The sequence below is a fragment of the Poecilia reticulata genome, linkage group LG14 (genome assembly GCF_000633615.1).
Source record: "Poecilia reticulata strain Guanapo linkage group LG14, Guppy_female_1.0+MT, whole genome shotgun sequence".
NCBI lineage: Eukaryota > Metazoa > Chordata > Actinopteri > Cyprinodontiformes > Poeciliidae > Poecilia > Poecilia reticulata.
This window is the reverse complement of record NC_024344.1, coordinates 14317019-14335092: the sequence shown is the minus strand read 5'-3', so window position 1 is coordinate 14335092 and position 18074 is coordinate 14317019. Positions and strand designations below refer to the sequence as shown.

Below are 18074 nucleotides of genomic sequence, written 5' to 3'. Positions count from 1 at the left end.
CTGATGCTGCTGGACGCACTGAGCAGTTCAGGAGAGGAACATGAAGAGCCAAGGTAAAGACCCAACTGACGGATGGCAGTCATAACCACGCGAAATGTTGCATTGATAAGATACAGAAGGTCAACATTTAAAACAGAATATTTTACTGACATTTGCTTCAAATGAATTTTAAGTATCTTTTAAAATTAAATGTAGGTGGAATTAATAGAAATAGTTCTACTTTGTTGTGTATTGCTGATGAAATAAATCCCCTTCAGCGGGTACAAAGTTTAATAAAGCAAGGCAAGGCAAGTCATTTCAAGGCACGTCAAGAAAAGACAAGACAAGGCATTACAAGTCTAATCATGTCAGGACAAGGCAAAGCACGTGAAGACAAGGCAAGGAATGTCAAGGCAAAGCAAGGACAGGACACATTTGGGTGTAAATAATCTGACCTCTGACCCTCAGAACCAACAGGGATAAAAGGCCTGAACTGCTTTGTGTTCCTGTAATTACTTCATTCAGTGTTAAGGATCATAACTTCTGTTCTTTATTTTTTAAACCTGTTGAAGTAAGACCTTCTGTTGTGAGCCACATCACGGATTCTGCTTGGAATCATAAAGATAAAGTTTGCAGAACTTGTTTTACCAATCGTGGTCGAATCCCCTAGTAAAAGGAAAGTAAATCTTGCAGGCTGCAGCAAACCACTCAAAAACAAAGCAAGCTACTGGTTTCTTCAGAAACAAGTGTCCGGTTTTGCCATCCAAAGATTTGATTGACTGATGGAGAAACCCAGCTAAACCTTTTGGAGATGAGCTGAAACGAAATTGGAAGGAAATCTCACATGAAATGCCGGGTAGAAGAGCTGACCTACAAGCTGTCTCAGTGAGTGATGGAGAGCTGATGTAATGAGACAAACACTGAACAAAAGACACATTATGACCAGAGCTGAAAAGAAAAGAGAAACATAACAGGTGCTGTGAATATCAGTGTTGATGTGTGTTTTCCAATTTCATGCAGAGTTTGGGGAGAACATCTCTGGTTGTGAAGTCAGCCATCACTCATCAGATGTATGCAATAAGAGCAAAACCTGACCAGGCTGAAGAAAGGGCAGCGCTCATGGTTCAAAGTGAGTGTAAAGACAGAGGTCATGAAACATATTTGACCTGTATAGTAAGTTGCAAGCATGGATTTGTAACTACGATTATATCCAGAACAGGTGAGCAGTACTTGTTATCCTGAGCTTTGTTTCCGGTGTGAAGCTGGTTGTAGATATGAGCAGAGAAACAAACAGAGATGAGACTGTAGGGACCAGCCTGAACCGTTAATACAGGATGTATCGATGCTTTCAAGTTGTTGACTCCCAATTCTGATCCCACCAGGCGAATGTCGCAGCAGAAATCCAGACTCATCAGACCAGGCGACATTTTTTCAATCTTCTATTGTCCGATTCTGGCGAGCCTGTGCAAATTTTAGCTTCAGTTTCCTTTTCCCAGCTGACAGGAGTGGCACCCGGTTGGTCTTCTGCTGCTGTAGCCCATCCGCCTCAAGGTTTGATGTGGTTTCAGAGATGCTCTCTGCATACCTCTGTTGTAGCGAGTGGCTATTTGAGTTACTGTTGCCGTTCTATCAGCTCGAACCAGTCTGGTCATTCTCCTCTGACCTCTGACATCAACAAGGCGTTTGCGCCCACAGAACCGCCGCTCATTGGATATTTTCTATTTTTCGGGCCGTTCTCTGTAAACCCTAGAGATGGATGCGCGTGAAAATCCGAGTAGCTCTGCCATTTCTGAAATACTCAGACCAGCCAGTCTGGCACTAACAAACCATGCCACATTCAGAGTCACTTAAATCAACTTTCTTCCCCGTTCTGATGCTCGGTTTGAACTGCAGCAGATCGACTCGGCTACGTGTCTAAATGCCGCGAGTTGCTGCCATGTGATCGGCTGATTCAACACTTGTGTTGATGAGCAGTTGAATGGGTGTACCTAATAAAGTGGCCACTGAGTCTATATTCGCTCATAACTCTTCAGATTGATGGACGTGTCTCCTGAAGTGACCCGTACTTATGGAGGCTCAAAGATCCCTTCCTGCTGTGTCGGGTGTTTACGTTTGATTTTTCCACAACGACTCACAAATCAAAATCAAATCAAATCAAATTTTATTTGCATAGCACATTTCAGTAGCAAAGCATTTCAAAGTGCTTTAAGGAAGCATTGTGTTGCTTTAAGTTACATCCACAGATCAAACCTTATACACTCAAATGTTGTGAATTATCTGATCAAAAGTTTACAAAGCCATGGGAAGATGATCTAGACTGTGTTTCAAACTTGGTGCATAGCAACTTTTGAATTTATAGAAAGTAATAAATTGTATTATAAAAAAGTCTATGATTGTTTTCTAACTTGATTATTTCTATTATTATTATTATTATTATTATTATTATTATTATTATTATTATTATTATTATTATTATTATTATTATTATTATTATTATTCAGGTAATGCTGAGTTAAAACAGTTTAGTCTCACTCAAAATCAGAGTGAGAAATACATTTTAAAAAATGTGTGTATTTTTACATATTTGTTGTAAACATCTGCTTTGGCTTGTACTCCTGGATTATTTAGCTGCATTACTCCAACAGATTGTTTTCCATCAGTAAATCTGCCAGTACAGATTTACTTACTAAACAGAGAGTTGGTTTTAAATCTCTGCTTGGCTTCTCAAACTGAGGCAGCAGCTTTTCTCTCTCTATTTTTATTTCTCCACCTGTCACTCCCAGGCTCCATGTGAAGACATGCTTTCCTCTGTGTAAAAAAAAAAAAAAAAAAAAAATTAAATAATAATAAAAAAAGAAAAGATCAGCATTTTGTGGGAGCACCGTGTAAGTTTCTGACAGCATGCAGCTGCTCTGTGAAAGCCTTAGTCTCACGGAGACATCATGGTGTCCTAATTTGCAGGATGTAGAGGTTTGTCTCTCTGGTCACACAGGAATAACGTCCACAGTCAGAAGTTTGTACATTTCCAGGTGCGTGTTTTTCTCCCAAAACAAAAGCATGCCTCAGTATCAAGTTTGGCAGACACCTTTGTTTAGACACGCTCAGAACAGGACAGAGAGAAAGTGGAAGAACCGCTGGAATTATTTTACTGTTGTAGACAAAAAAAAAAGACATTTCAAAGCATTGTGTTAAATACAGAAGCGGAGCTGCTTTGAACAAATGAAAAACATGAAAATGGATAAATGCAAAAGCAACATGAGAATCGATCCCATGTTCATCCTGTTAAATCTGTCCTGCTTCAAAAATGATTAACTCTTAACAGCAGCGTTAAAGTCTGTTCATCATGTGCAACAATGTGGAAAATCTTCTTCAGAGTTTGATTTTTGGCTCGAATAAGCTCCTCCTAATAAATCTTCCTCAGGATAAAATCTTGAGTGTTTGGGTCAGTTTCCTCAGTAAACTCCCCAAGGCTAAAAGGATTCAATGTTTGTCATGTTTGACTTTAGATACATGTTACTTCAAGCAAAAGCTAATAATGTTTCTGCATAGCATCCATGTATCACTCTGTATGACGTGTTGTATTCAACATTTCATGTCACTATAATTTAAAATAAAAATTGCATGTCACGTTCATATTTAGCATAGATTTGAGATGAATTAGTAATCTAGCTAAAATTATTCACCAGAAAACAGAGAAGTTATCCTCCTGAGGGAGCCTAACATTGAATTCAGTAGAGTTTCATGTGTAGGTGGATGTGGCAACAACAAGAGAAGAATAATGGAAAGCATCCCCCAGTTTTACACTCAGCTAAGCAAGTTTCACAACAAAATTAGCTGAATTTTGCCATGTTTACGGTTGACATTGATATCTCTATCCTGCCTGCAAAGAATAAAAAAAATTAATATGCGATATGAAACTTCAACTTTTGTTTTTTTTTGTTTGTTTTTTTTTTAGATATGCAGGAAGAATGAGATGGAAAAGTGAAACTTGTCCTGAGACAGCTGGAGCTAACTCCCAGACAAGCAGCAGAGGGAGAACAAGGAGGAACCTGAATCCTCGGTGACACCTCCTGCCTCCTCGACGCCGAGCTGATTCAGCTGCTAACAATGTCCGGCCTCTGCCACGTCGTCAGCCCTGCTGCACAGAGTCTTCAAAATAAACCTGCAGCGACAGTGACAGCATGTTGTGCACTTTGTACCGTGTCGCGTCGTGACTGAAGGCAGCAAACTAATTTACGGCCAGAATTTGAGCTTTTTTTTGTGTCACGTTTTGTTTTGGTAAATTATCACCGCGTCCAGATCACACGGAGGTTTGCTCCGGTGATTAAGAAAAGATTCGGCAAACTGTCATTTTGTCAAAAATGTTGACATGTATCTGGAAATGATAGCTCGAAAACTGCAAAGGTTTTGGAGTTGGAGTAAAAGTTTTCTGTTAATTTAGTTGGAAGCTCAGTATCTTTGAAAACACGATGAGACGCAGAAATATAAATATACAGCTAAAACCAGATATACATAAAGTGAATCAGACTGAAAGTTTTGGTTTTAAGGTCAGTTAGGACGATCAAAATTGCTCCTTTCTGCCACAATAATTAAACATTATTTTGTACATGACTTTCTTCTAAATCTGCAATCTATATATACTAAAATTACTATGTCTTTAAATCATTTGGGAAAGCCCATATGATGACATCATGGCGTTTAAGCGTCTGATCGGCTAGCTCACTACATTTGATTTAATCGGAGGAAAACCTGTGGATCTATTTTACAGCAAAACCTCAAACACGCCGCTTCCTTCAATGACAACCTGGTAAAACAACATAAAAAGATATTAGGTACAGAATTGTGGACCATCAGAGGGTCATTAGTTACAACTCCCATACCTGAAGGTGCCACATTCATCTGTTCAAAGTTACATGCAAGTCATATTCAATCAGCTCTGGAGAAACTTCAGAGCCCTCTGCACTGGACCCCATTGAAAACCTCCTGGCTGTCCCACCAAATATTGATTTCTGAGTTAAAACATTAGTTTTGCTGTTTCTAAATGGATATGAACTTCTTTTCTTTGCATTATTTGAGGTCCGAAAGCTCTGCATCTTTTTTGTTATTTTGACTGTTTCTCATTTTCTGCAAATAAACACTACATTTTTGTTTGGCATTTCGGAGACATGTTGTCAGGAGTTCATAGAATAAAAGTTAATTTTAGTCAAACATATACCTATAAAGAGTAAAATCAGAGAAAACCGATGGCTTTAAGTGGTCTCCTAATTTTTTCCAGAGTATATAAATATGCATTTCAATGAGGCTCGTTTGTCGGATTAAAAGTTCTGCTTTAAAATGACAACATATAAGCAGGTGTAAAATATATCCATCCATCCATCCATCCATCCATCCATCCATCCATCCATCCATCCATCCATCCATCCATCCATCCATCCATCCATCCATCCATCCATCCATCCATCCATCCATCCATCCATCCATCCATCCATCCATCCATCCATCCATCCATCTTCTTTACACCCTTGTCCCTTTAGTGTGGTTGGGAGGGTTGCTGGTGCCCATCTCCAGCTAACGTTCCGGGCGAGAGGCGGGGTCACCCTGGACAGGTCGCCAGTCTGTCGCAGGGCAACACAGAGACACACAGGACAAACAACCATGCACACACACACTCACACCTAGGGGCAATTTAGACAGACCAATTAACCCAACAGTCATGTTTTTGGACTGTGGGAGGAAACTTTTCATTAAATGTGTTTCACTTTGTGAATTTAGTAACTTTTTTTAAAAAAACAACTTTTTGACAACATTTTAACTTGCTGAATTGGTCAGTAAAAAAAAAGATGGTAATGTCCACCTATTCAAGGAAAGTAGAACGCACATTTCCAAGGTAAAAAAATTTTAAAAAGGGGGGAGAAGGGAATTAAATGTGAGCCCGGTTCTGATGATCTGCAGACAATGGAAAAAAAAACAAAACAAAACAAACAAACAGTGCTCTAAAAATACATAATATTTAATGGCAAAACAGGCCATTTCAGTTTGTGGTGATTTGCTGCAGGAGGGGCTGGTGCACGTCACAAAATAGATGTGGAAATATTGAAAACGTTATCCAGGTCATGCCTTGACGAGCTTAGCCTGGTTTTAACTCCTACATCAGCGATGTCGGGAATGTACGGGTCGTCCACCTGGACAATAATCTAAAGTTCTGTCTCAAAAGACACTGATCTTCCATTCCTGCTGTTGGTGCCGAATCTCAGTCAAGACCAGAGCCAGACATCAGAATCACAGACGAAAGACCCAGACAACAAGTAAGGTGTTCTGCTCTTTTTTCTCTGGTGCTAAATTGATGTGTCACTCTTTTTGTCTGTTACTTTCTTCAAACAATATGTCCACGTTTCAGTTGTTTTTCCATCGTCTGTAAAGAATCTTTGGCTCTGTCTGGATACTGAGTCAGAACCTCAGTATTGTTCCTAAGTTTTCTGAGTTTCAAGTTTTTAAATACCAAGTTCTTTTTTGCAAGCCATTACAGTTAAAACAAAGATTTTAGTCCTCTTGATTACAGACAATGTTTTTAGGGAATGCTTTCAAATGGTACAGTTTTGGCTGCAGCATATGAGGAATTGATAAAGTAAACATTTTTCCAAGGTTTTTTTCCCTTCTCTTAAGTTACCCAGGTGTAAATGGAAGCTGCAGTCTCATATTCTTGTCTCGTCTTTCTTAGGTGTGACATTTAATTTGATTCTGACTAAACTGCAGTTTTAACACAGGCATGTCTGTCTGTCCATCGTCTGACGCTGTGAATGAGACACTTCAGATTTGCAGAGGCCTGAAAGAATCAAATTCCTTTTGTGGTGTTGGACATGTGCAGCGTTAATGTTAACAGCTGTGTTTTTCCACTTGTAGCTATAAGAATATTATGTTTGACTGTCTGAAGTAACGGAATAACGTTTAGTGATCTTATTACTCAGCACATTCAGCTGTAATGGTTATCCAGGCATCATCAGAATGCCTTGAAACCTTATATGTAAAAATCTCCTTGTAATCAGATTTCACATATAGTCTAAGGAAAACGGGATGAGTGTGAAGTTTTCTTCTTTACAGTCTTTCGTATCCAGTTCAACAAAAGCAGAGGAACTGAATTTTTCCGACTCGTGTCCCATTGGAGATGTCGCCAACTTGCTCTCAGGATCTAAGCAATCAGAAATAATAGTTTTCCCCAACTCCTTATCTGCCTGTCAGAAAAGCAACAACCTTTAACCCCCTATGAGACGGACACCAGGTTCCTCTGGATGCGTGAGAGGAGTTTTTGGATGCCAGCTGGGACCAATTACCAGCATGAAGGAACGTGGGTATCCGCTGGGTTCATAATCCGGAGGTGAGACAATACGGTCTCTCAGGAGCTGCACAGGAAAATCCAAATAATTTGCAGAGAAGACGTTTGCAGAAAGACAAAAAGATGAAACCATAGCAAAGGCTTTTCAGACACAGCTGATTAGACTTCTGACTGGAGCTCAGCGCCCGCCCTTCGCTCAGTTGGATCAAAGCATTGTTTTTTCTGTCCTCTGACATCGCGACGAGGTGACCGGCTTTAAACTGTGGCTGACCTTTCAGGTCACGGCCCAGTAATCGTTGCAAACCAGCAACGTCACGACATATTCAGGCTGATTTGTTGGCAGATGGCAACACTCAGCTAAACCTTTAAGAATTAAAGGCCATTTTTGGCACAAAGACTCAGAAAATCCCAAGACGATTTCCTTCTTGTCAATAGTTGCAACTCACGTACACGTGGAGTTGTCAGACTTAAAGATGAATTAATGTCATTTTAAAACCTTTTGCTCAGTTAGAAGTGGATTTATGTAAATAATTTCTTTACAGCGAAGATGAATGATGCAAAATTTGAGCATTAATGACAACATACTTATGATTTAGATGTTTAAGCAAGTCTGTCCCCAGTTTCTGCTCTTTCTTCTTCTGCTGAGAGAAAATTATTCACTATGTGAATTACTGGTTACATTATTTTACCGTAAAATTAAGACTGCACTGTAAAGTGTTGCACTACATTTTATTTGTGCTGCAGGTTTCTGATGAAATGGATGCAGTACTAAAACTAAACTTACAGTAAAGTACTGTCAGCTACAGAAACCCGAAATTTACTACAAACTTAGTTTAACATCTGCATTTATTTTTACAGCAAACTACTTCAAAAATTAGTGTTGAAAATGTTACTGGCATGTTAATGGTAAATTACTGGCAGATAAATTCACAGATGTTTTACAATTAATTTTACAGTATCTGTACTGTGTTTACTTTAACAGTAAACTATGAAAATTTACATTAAAATAAAGGCGTCTGCAGCTTTAAATCGCAGGAAAAAACATTCAGATGTTGCCCAGATATAATGAAATTCTAGTTCTGTATTATAAAAGCAATTTTTTTATGTACTATAACGTAAATGCTAATAGTCATTTTATTGTTTATTATTGAAATGTAATACATATGAAATTGCACCTCATATTTCAGATATAAACAAACCAACTTGATTATTAAGCTGGTTTGTTTTTAAAGTTGTCAACATATCTGCTGCCTTCATGGATGTAAATTAATTTAAAAGGTGCAGCCTGGTTGTTTTGCCCTGAATTAACTGGGTGAATTTTAATTGACACAACAAATAAAAGAAGCTTGATCACCAAAACGTCTCCGCATTTGGTCAAAAATGAGTGCGTAACACTCATCTCCATTCATCATGTTTGACGCCAACCACAATTATGTTTGTAAAATCTCTCATTTGCACAGGAGTGACCATGGCGATGGCTAAGTATAGCCAGTAGCCCCATCGCCGCAACGCGTAGGATGACTAATGGAAGAACATAATTGCGGTGGCCTATAAGTATCCACAGGAGGCAGCAGCGGACACGTGGGGGCTGCCGACTGATGACAGGCGTCCGTTTTGATGCCTGCTGCAGTAAAAGTCGCTGCACATTCACTTAGTGCTGGTAAAAAAGACGTGAGAGCTGCGTGTCAGTATATGTGTGAAGTCATACAAAGGCATCAGTGTGAGTCAGAGGCAACACTCGGGTTGCAGAACAGAAGAAGGAACTGTTAGCATAACTGTGAATTTGGATAATCTTAGAAACAGATCGGTTCGTCTGATGGTGCGGTGGCGCTGGAGAACTGTCACAAATAGTTCCGTTACACCCAGAACTATCTCTCTCTGTGTGTGTGTGTGTGTGTGTGTGTGTGTGTGTGTGTGTGTGTGTGTGTGTGTGTGTGTGTGTGTGTGTGTGTGTGCATTTGTTTATATTACCTTGTGGGGACCATTTTCCTGACACATACTATGTTGTGGGGACCCGCTGCTCCTTGTGGGACCGAAGCTTGTTCCTCACTAGGGGAAACACTGTTTTTTGGGTCAGGGGTCAGATTTAGGACTATGGTGTGAATTGAGTTTTGTTTGGGGTTGGGGTTATGATAAGGGTAAGGTTTAGGCTGTAGAAATGAATGGAAGTCAATGGAAAGTCCCCACAAAGATAGCCACACAAACGTGTGTGTATTTTAAAAACTGCAAGAACAAACCCTAAAAAATGTGTCACATAGTCCTTTTATAAAAATTGATGAAACATTCACACTCCCTATTTTTCAGCTTTTTATGAGTCCAACATAACCTGAGTAAATGCAAATGCCACTTTCTAAAAGTATAATTATTTTTATTGAGGAAAAAAAAAACTATTCAAGCAAACTTTAAAAAAAGTCACTGCTGCTAAATTATTGATGGCAACAAAGTATGTCTGGTGTCAGCTCTGACAGCAGATATACATGATGACTGGTATTGACTGTTTAACATCCACGTTGTTTTTGCAGATCCTTTTCATTCAAAACACATAAAAAAGTTGTTTTGAGAATAAATGGCTTGCTTAAAGTCATGCAACAATATTTTGATTAGATTTAAGCTTGACTAGACCAGTGTAACTTTCATAGCAGTCCCAGACCATCCCACTGCCGCCAGCATATTTAAATGTTAGTTAGCTTAATATTCACTTAGTGGGCTTGATTGAATTTGTCTGAAATTAAAGTTTGTTTGATTATCTGCAACATTTAACTGTGACAAAAAAAGAAGCTAAAGCAGAAGAAGTCTGGAAGGGAGTGAATACTTTTCCACAGAATTTTATCTGGTTAAAATGCTTTATGTGCCACTTACTGACCTAAAACAGGAAGTTTAGTCTGATGTAAGTTGCACAGAAAGAGAGAAAAAAAGCTATTTTTATATAAATGTAAATATCTGCTTTCATTTATTTGTCCCGACTCTTGTTTTGCCACCTAACTGCATAAAATATTATTCATGTCAACATAATGCATCATGCTAAATCCAAATAAGGCCAGAGCTTCTGGGCTTCATCAGGTATTGTTCCAAAAAGTCAAAAGTATTAACTATGTAGCTCTAGTTATTTTGGGAAAAAAAAATAGAAGTTAATCAAATTCAGTCCTTACATTATATGTTTTAAAAATCTTTTAAAGATATTCGATTATTTCAGAAAAAACACTTTTGTCTGTTTCCTCAATGTACAAGGGTCTCAATAAAATTAGGCTTTTAGACAATCAATTCATCAATCAGCTTCAACACAGACATACTACTAAATGTTCAAAAAGCATAACAATTTAAAGGCATTTGTTGCCAAACCTTAACCCTTTATTTAGACACTTTAATTATGTTGCTTTACTGTTTACTGCTCTCATCAAAACCCAGAGAAAGTTCATTTTGTTATCTATGAGCTGAACATGAAACAAGAGACAAATAATGTCTGTGTTCCCTAAAAAACAACAGCCAGAGATACAACAAATCCATAATTATAAATAGACTAATTTACTCAATCTGCTTTGTAAAATATTAACAAAGAGGCAGCTTTACGCCTACAGCAGGTTCAGACTATGATCAGACAGGCTTTATGTAAAATAGTTTCCGTTTAGCTATAACAAAGGACAACTGTCACAATTATGAAGCCACTATCAAAATCCCTGTTTTAGTCAGACGATACCTATGCAGTAAATCACCAGACGCTGGTTTCAGTCTGATTTCAGATAAATTAACATAAACATAGATGATCAAATATTAAATCTCTACATGTGAGAAGCTCCCCCCACGTGTGATCAAATGTGGAATACTACCAAAAAAAAAAGAAAAAATATGGTTTTTAACAACTAACAAGTCAACATTCAAGAAAAATGTGTGTCGTAAAACTGAAAGCCCCCGAGAAATTCTGGGAAGTAGCCAGAAAGACATTTTAAAAAAGGTTTTCTTAAATTCCTTTTCTATTTTACGGACCGTGTTCTCCCTTTTCTGATCTGACCGGACCTTGATGACTCACTGGTTCAGAGCGAAATGTTGCCCCAACATCACCTTTTACAAAACGTTATTTTGGTGAAGGGCTGTTAGGTAAGAACATTTTTTACCAGGATGCTTTAAATGCTTGACTGAAAAAGGAGCAGTTTGCAAAATGAATTTTTAAAAATGCTTTGTGTGGAATGTTGTAAGAATATCCTTTGAAACGCTGCGTTTCAAAAATATTGAATGTGTGTGGAAAGGAGACCATCAACACGTTGTTGGTGTCTGTCACTTTAAGCGATTTCCACACAGCCTGGTCGCTAAGTACTGACAGGCACTAAAGGATCATCCTCCATTTTCAGATTGTGTTAGAGTGACCACAAGAGGACAAAAGCCTGCATTATTATTGTAATCATGCTGCAAAAACATTTGTCATTTTATTCACCTAATCAAATAACTTTATGTCATCGTCTGGCCATCAGAAAGTTAGCTATTTCTGTTTTACCTGAGGTAAGATTACTGGAATTATTTGCATTTGATGAATGACAAACTATGAGATTTTTTTTTAAATTCAGATGTTTATGTAAATTTAATTAATATTTAATAGAATTGTCTTTCAGGGTGCATGACTTGGGTCAAACATTTCAAATATCTCTAACAAACTTTAACTTCCTGGCTGACTTTGTGAAATTTCACCTTAATATTCCAACAATGTTTTACTCTCTATTCTACCTATTTTGTGAAGTAAATCAGTCACTTTAAGTGTAGCAACGACATTGTGGTCAAACATTTCCGTTTTTGTTTCATCAGACCACAGGAAGAGTCTGCTGAAAAGAAAGTTTTGATCTTCAAAGACATTTGGACTCTTCCTGTCTGAGTAGCCGTTCAGTCCAAACCAGTAAACGACTTTGTTTCAATTGTCGACTTTGGTTTGATTGTTTTTGTTCTGCGGTTGATATGCACATTTTGGACAGTGTGTTTGATGGATATTCCCAATTTGTATAAACTTGCATATTCATTTCTGAACAGAAGAATACAGCATCTAGAAACTGGACCTGATGGCAGACCAGACTTGTAGAGGTCCACCGTTCTCTTCCTGATATGTTGGCGGATTTATTTTGAGTTTTCCATGATATCACACAAGAACAATCTACCTCCATTCAACTTAAATAATTTGAATTATCCTGTCATGACTTACATGGGTACCTGCATGAGATTATCAATCTGATTTAAAAGCAAAGTAATCTTAATATATGTAAACCTCTGGTTTGGAGGAAGGTAATCAAACAGAAAGTTTAGTTTGATTTAATGTCAGAATAAAAATTTTATGAGTGAATTTAGAACTGCACATGTCAATTTTTAAATAAAAATGAAAAACAGTTTAATAGTAATATATATACTGATCTAAACTATTTACAGCTCTGGAAAAAAAAAGAGACGACTTAAAATATTCAGTTTCTCTTATTTTACTCTTTATAGGTTTATGTTTGAATAAAATGAACATTGTTCTTTTATTCTATGAAGTACTGACAACGTGTCTCTGAAATTACTAGCAAAAATGTTGTATTTATTCTCAGAAAATGAGAAATGGTCAAAATAACGAAAAAGATGCAGTGCTTTAAGACCTAAAATAATGCAAAGAAAACAAGTTTATATCCATGTAGAAACAACAAAACTAATATTTTAACTCAGGAAGAATTCAGACATGAATATTTAGTGGAAAAACCAGGAGGTTTTCGGTGGGCCTCAGAACAGTGGGCTCTTCAATTTTTCCAAAGTTTTATATATATACATATATAAAAACTACTTGTACAAATACTTTACCATTTTTTAAAACTGCTAAGTGTAAAAAAAAAAGGGTAAAGTTGTTTTATGGTGTCTCATTGTGTGTGGAGGGCTGTAATGTTCAACAGGGTTCGATTCCCGTTCTTGAGCCAATACGCTGCACGTCTCTACTTTCTCTTTCCTGTCAGATTAATGGAGACATGCACCGTTTCTGAAGAAAACAAGTCTTTAGAAAAAGCAACATGTCCCTGACTCTTTAGGACTCTTCTTCCAACTTGTCATTTATTTCCCTCATTCATCTCTTCTTGAATCTTTCTTTGCATTTTAACAATGAACGTTTGTCTAAACACGACCAAAATATTGTTCCTGATGACGTTACGCAAAAACGAACGAGTCATCAGAAATGAACTCGGCGATATGTAGAAATGAACGTGTCAAAGGGCTCCATCACCAGGATCTGTTTCAACTCCCACCAGCTAATTACTTGCTTTCTTTTGCACTGGAGCTCTGTCAGGTGGCAAATCCTCGACTTCCCCTCAACCTTTAGTTAACTTGGGCACATTCAGCTGCTTCAGCTCCACCGTCGCCACATCGACTCTTTTCCTGAGGGAGATCCGTAGGCGCTGTCGCTACCATTAAACTCATTCGACTCAAAAATGAGCTCCTCTTGCCGACCTTCGGGTCTTAATGCCTGCACTGGTGTAAAAAAAACATCAACCAATATTATCGTCAGGAATTATTGGGAGTAAAATGTAGTCAGTGAAGCAAGACGTCAACTTTAACAGACTACATGAGATCAATTATGCAACTTGTTATGAGTTATATCAGTTTCTAGTTGTTAGTTGGCATCACACATTATTGTTTTTACTGATAACAGTTTCAAACTATTTAAGTGTTGGGAGCAGCTCATATATCATAATGTGAAAGTTTATTATGAGTAAAATTAAAGGTGCAGTACGTAACTTTTATAACAGTTTCTTTTAAATATTTGCTAAAACTGTCATTTTGCCATGACAGTATAAGATAATATGTGAAAAAACTGGAGCTCCTTTGCCTTTTCCCAGTGAAATACACCAGCCAGAGCCAGGAGGAGGGTTTTAGAGCCGTCAATCATGCTCATGTATGCGACACTTGCATCCTCCGCCTCGCTCTCTGCTACACTACAGATGGTTCACCACAATAAAGCCTGACCCGAGTGCTAGGGCTAGTTAGCATGGCCACCCATGAAGCCGGATAAACAGTTTTCCTGTAACTGTATCAGCACGTTGAGCAGCACGTACATGAGACTAATTGACAGCGCCAAGACACTCCTCCTGGATCTGATTGGTTGTTTTTTGGCTGTGAGCGGACCGTGGTAGTAGCGCAGAGAGGAGGTTTATTTTTTTCCTCACAGGTTATGAGTCTCATATCGCGACATGGTGACAGTTTAAACACAGATGTAAAAAACCTATTTTTGTAAAAGTTACACACTGCAACTTTAAGCTTAAATGTTTCTGCATGTACACCAAACCGGAGCCCTGCGTCCCTCCACAATAAAAGCATGTTGTTGATAAGGTGGGTTGGGTCCTTTGTGGTAACAAGAGGCTGATTCAGGAGGAGCGTCTTTACTGTCAGCGTAAGCAACAACATCTCCAACTTTATTCTGCGGTGCTTGTAGCTGGGCAATGTTGTCCCACAAGAGCAATTTTCCTTTATTGGCTTGGACACCTTGTTGCGCTCGACAGACAGTAAAATCAGTGGCACAAAAGTTACAAGGCTGCAAACTCTGACTGATAAACTGGAAACACAAAAACATGTCAAACTGCAAGTGAAGGAAGATTTTCTGCAGAAATCAGGGTGAGATCTCCTTCTCTTAATGCTTACATAAGCAGCGTTATGTTTGAAGCTGATTTTGAAAAAGTGTCTCTGTTATGATATTAGCATGAATGAATCATCAAACTGATTTAACCAGGTGGTTGAAAGGTTTTACCAGGACAGATTTTGGATGTTTTATTTTTTTCAGACAGTAGCCTGGTTGCACCAACACTTGACCATAACAATAACTGTTTATTGCGAACATCGTATCTGCCTGTATTCATAAGAATGCATCCACTAAAGGTAAAAACTCACCAATTCCTTAACTTTAAAGCGTGAAAGAATTTGAGTTTTCCAAGGCTTTGTAGCGAATCAGCTATGATCCAGACAGAAGTGTAAAATGTTTCAGAAATCCTAAGAAAGATTGTTTCTTTGGCATGAGTGCCTTCTCATTAATTGGGTTTTTAGCAACTTAAAATATTCATGTTTATGTGATCATGCGTCACAGCAGTTTATCAGTTAGTTTAGTCATTTTTCTCTGCCTAAACATGCTGCTATGACCCAGGCAGGATCATAACTAAAACTATGGAGCTCATCTGGATTTTAAATGATTGACCAATACAAGGTAGGTGTTTCATTAACAGGTTAATGATACATGGTTCCCATTTTATATCTTTATTTGATCTGTAGTTGTACTGAATAATCCCTCCAGGAAGTTGCGATCGCAGGTTCCGATTTCCACCAGTCGACGAAACTTTTCCGCCAATCTGACGGATCAACTCGACATTTTCTGTGTTTCCTACTTTCCTAACCAATCACTGAGTTTCAGCTAATTCTTTTTAGCCCCATACTATTTTAACTTCCTGTTTCACAACATCTCTTGAAACCTGTGACATGCAGGATGCTGCAGTTGTTGACTATAGTGGGCGTACAGTTCATGCTAACTGGAATGACCTCAGGACATTATTCAGGGTGTTATTTGAAGAAGCTACTTGAAAATGTTACTTAAAATCTATATATTAACTATTTTCTTGTTTGGGGGGGGTATGTGCTTAATCATAGCAGCAAAATCTGTTAATTAATGCGGCAACAATCACCAAAAACACACATAGCAACATCCAGGAGGTACTGAGTAACGCCTCCTAAGCACATTGCAGAAACACTAATGGTTTTTTGTGTGTGCGTTATCTCTCTGTAATTATTGCACATAAGGAAAACACTTTTCTTGATTGTAAAGTAGCTCACATCCACTGTTGCCCTGGCTTTATGCTTAAAGGTCATTGGGAAAACCTCTACCCGGTCTCAAGTCTTTTACAGCCTCCAACAGGTTTTCGTACACGACTGGCTTGTATTTGACTCTACTTACTAACTAGCTTCCAAGTCCATGGTTAAGAAAATGTTACCACGGGACTCTTGGCTGCTTCTCTCGTTAATCATCTCCCGTGAGCTCATTGGGTCCCAGCGGGTTTTTGCGGTTGAGCCACCATCCTCTCTTTGATTCCATCTGACGGGTTGATCAGTTCTCTCTCTGTAAGGCGAACTCTTCTAAAACCGTCGTGTTGTTTTTTTTTTTTAATCAAATATCTATGAATTAGCATCTCATCTCAGAGTCTATACTGTTGGCTTCTTGTTGGTGACCCCAATCTGAAGCAGTCTTCAGGAAGGATGTGTCAGGTTAGCGTAGCATGTCTGTTTGCGCAACACTTCCAGCGCACAGGACAGACCGCTCAGCGAAGGGTTGAACTATGTCCAAGCAGCTCTCAAGCGTCATGCTTGGGCACCCTACGATCACACTTCTCCCACACAACCCCTCTCCGCACCCCCCCCCCAACACACACACACACACACACACACCAAAATATATGCACATTTGGTCATGCCACCTTTGGAATTAACATGCAACTCAGCAGACACAGACTTCACGTAGGTAGGAGCGTATTATCTAAGCAACCACTTCATCTGCATACCGATATACGTAGATAAAATAATAGTAATAAAACAAGAGGCTTCAGCAAAAGCTGCAGGAATCGTAAAAAAACCACACACAAAAAAAACTCAGCTTACACTAATACTCCTCACTCAATTAACAAGCAAAACAACAGCAAGGAAGTGGGAACATCACATCTACTCCCACGCAGGCAGAATGGCACTTCGGTTTTAAAGTTATGTAATAGTCCACTGGTATGAGATTACATTTATTTTGCCCTCAGAGGGGAGGTAAGTGATCATGAGCCTGTGAAATAACAGGTCTGAGTGGATAATTGATCGCTGGCCTTCCTCGTGAAGGGGCAGCTTGGCTGAAGAAAAGTGGATAATTGGCTCTAAAGATGAAAAACATTCCCCAGACCTGTTGGATTTGACTAGTAACATTAAAAAAAATAAATAAATGATACAGCTAATTTTTTGCCTTCAATTTATCTGTACAAAAGAAAGGGAAAAAAAACAACATCTGTGAAGGAAATGAAACCTCGACCATCATATCACATGATGGAGATCATGAATTAGCTAATTGGCAAATTATATAATAGGAGTCCCATTACGCAGGAATCCAACTGGAACTGCATTGTTTACGAAGACGTCCCCCTGCTGACCGGAAACTACGTTAAACAACAACAACCGCCGCCGACGCGCTTTGAACTTGAGAAGAGAAAAGGGACCCTAAACAGGAGGAGGAAAAAAAAAAAAGAAAAAAAAAAGAAACTGAAAACGCGCACCGTGCGGCAGCCTGCGGGCGCTCGGCATGTGCCAACTCTCCACAAACTCATTTTGGATGTTTGTTTTTCTCACTTCTAATCTGGGCAGACAGCCGCACTTGCTGCTTCTCTCTTTCTTTTTTTTCGTTCAACGAAAAAGGAAAAAAAAAAAAGAAAAAGAGTCCAAATCCTGCCTCCCAAGCGTCTTACCTTGTATCTGAAGGTGGGAACAGGTGGTGCTGGAGCTTTCTGCTGGCTCGTCTAAGTCGTCCGAGAAAAATGCGGTGCTGAGCTTCCGAGTCCGAGCACCATGCTGCGGGAGAGGAGAGGAAAAAATGCGCACAACACTGGTGACAACGCGGAGGAGCGCAGATTTTTAATTCTATCTGAGCATCTGAAGTGATACACAGTCACAGCAGAGACTGTGTGTGTGTGTGTGTGTGTGTGTGTGTGTGTGTGTGTGTGTGTGTGTGTGTGTGTGTGTGTGTGTGTGTGTGTGTGTGTGTGTGTGT

General features: G+C 38.8%; 1 protein-coding gene across 1 annotated transcript in view; it reads right to left on the bottom strand.

The window, feature by feature from the left end:
• rin1b (Ras and Rab interactor 1b) overlaps window positions 1-18030 on the bottom strand; it is a 40744-nt gene extending 22714 nt beyond the window's left edge. The window contains exon 1 of the mRNA XM_008427912.2: window positions 17773-18030. The gene's annotated coding sequence lies outside the window, so the exon portion shown is untranslated. The remainder of the gene's footprint in view (window positions 1-17772) is intronic.
• Window positions 18031-18074: the final 44 nt, after the last annotated feature.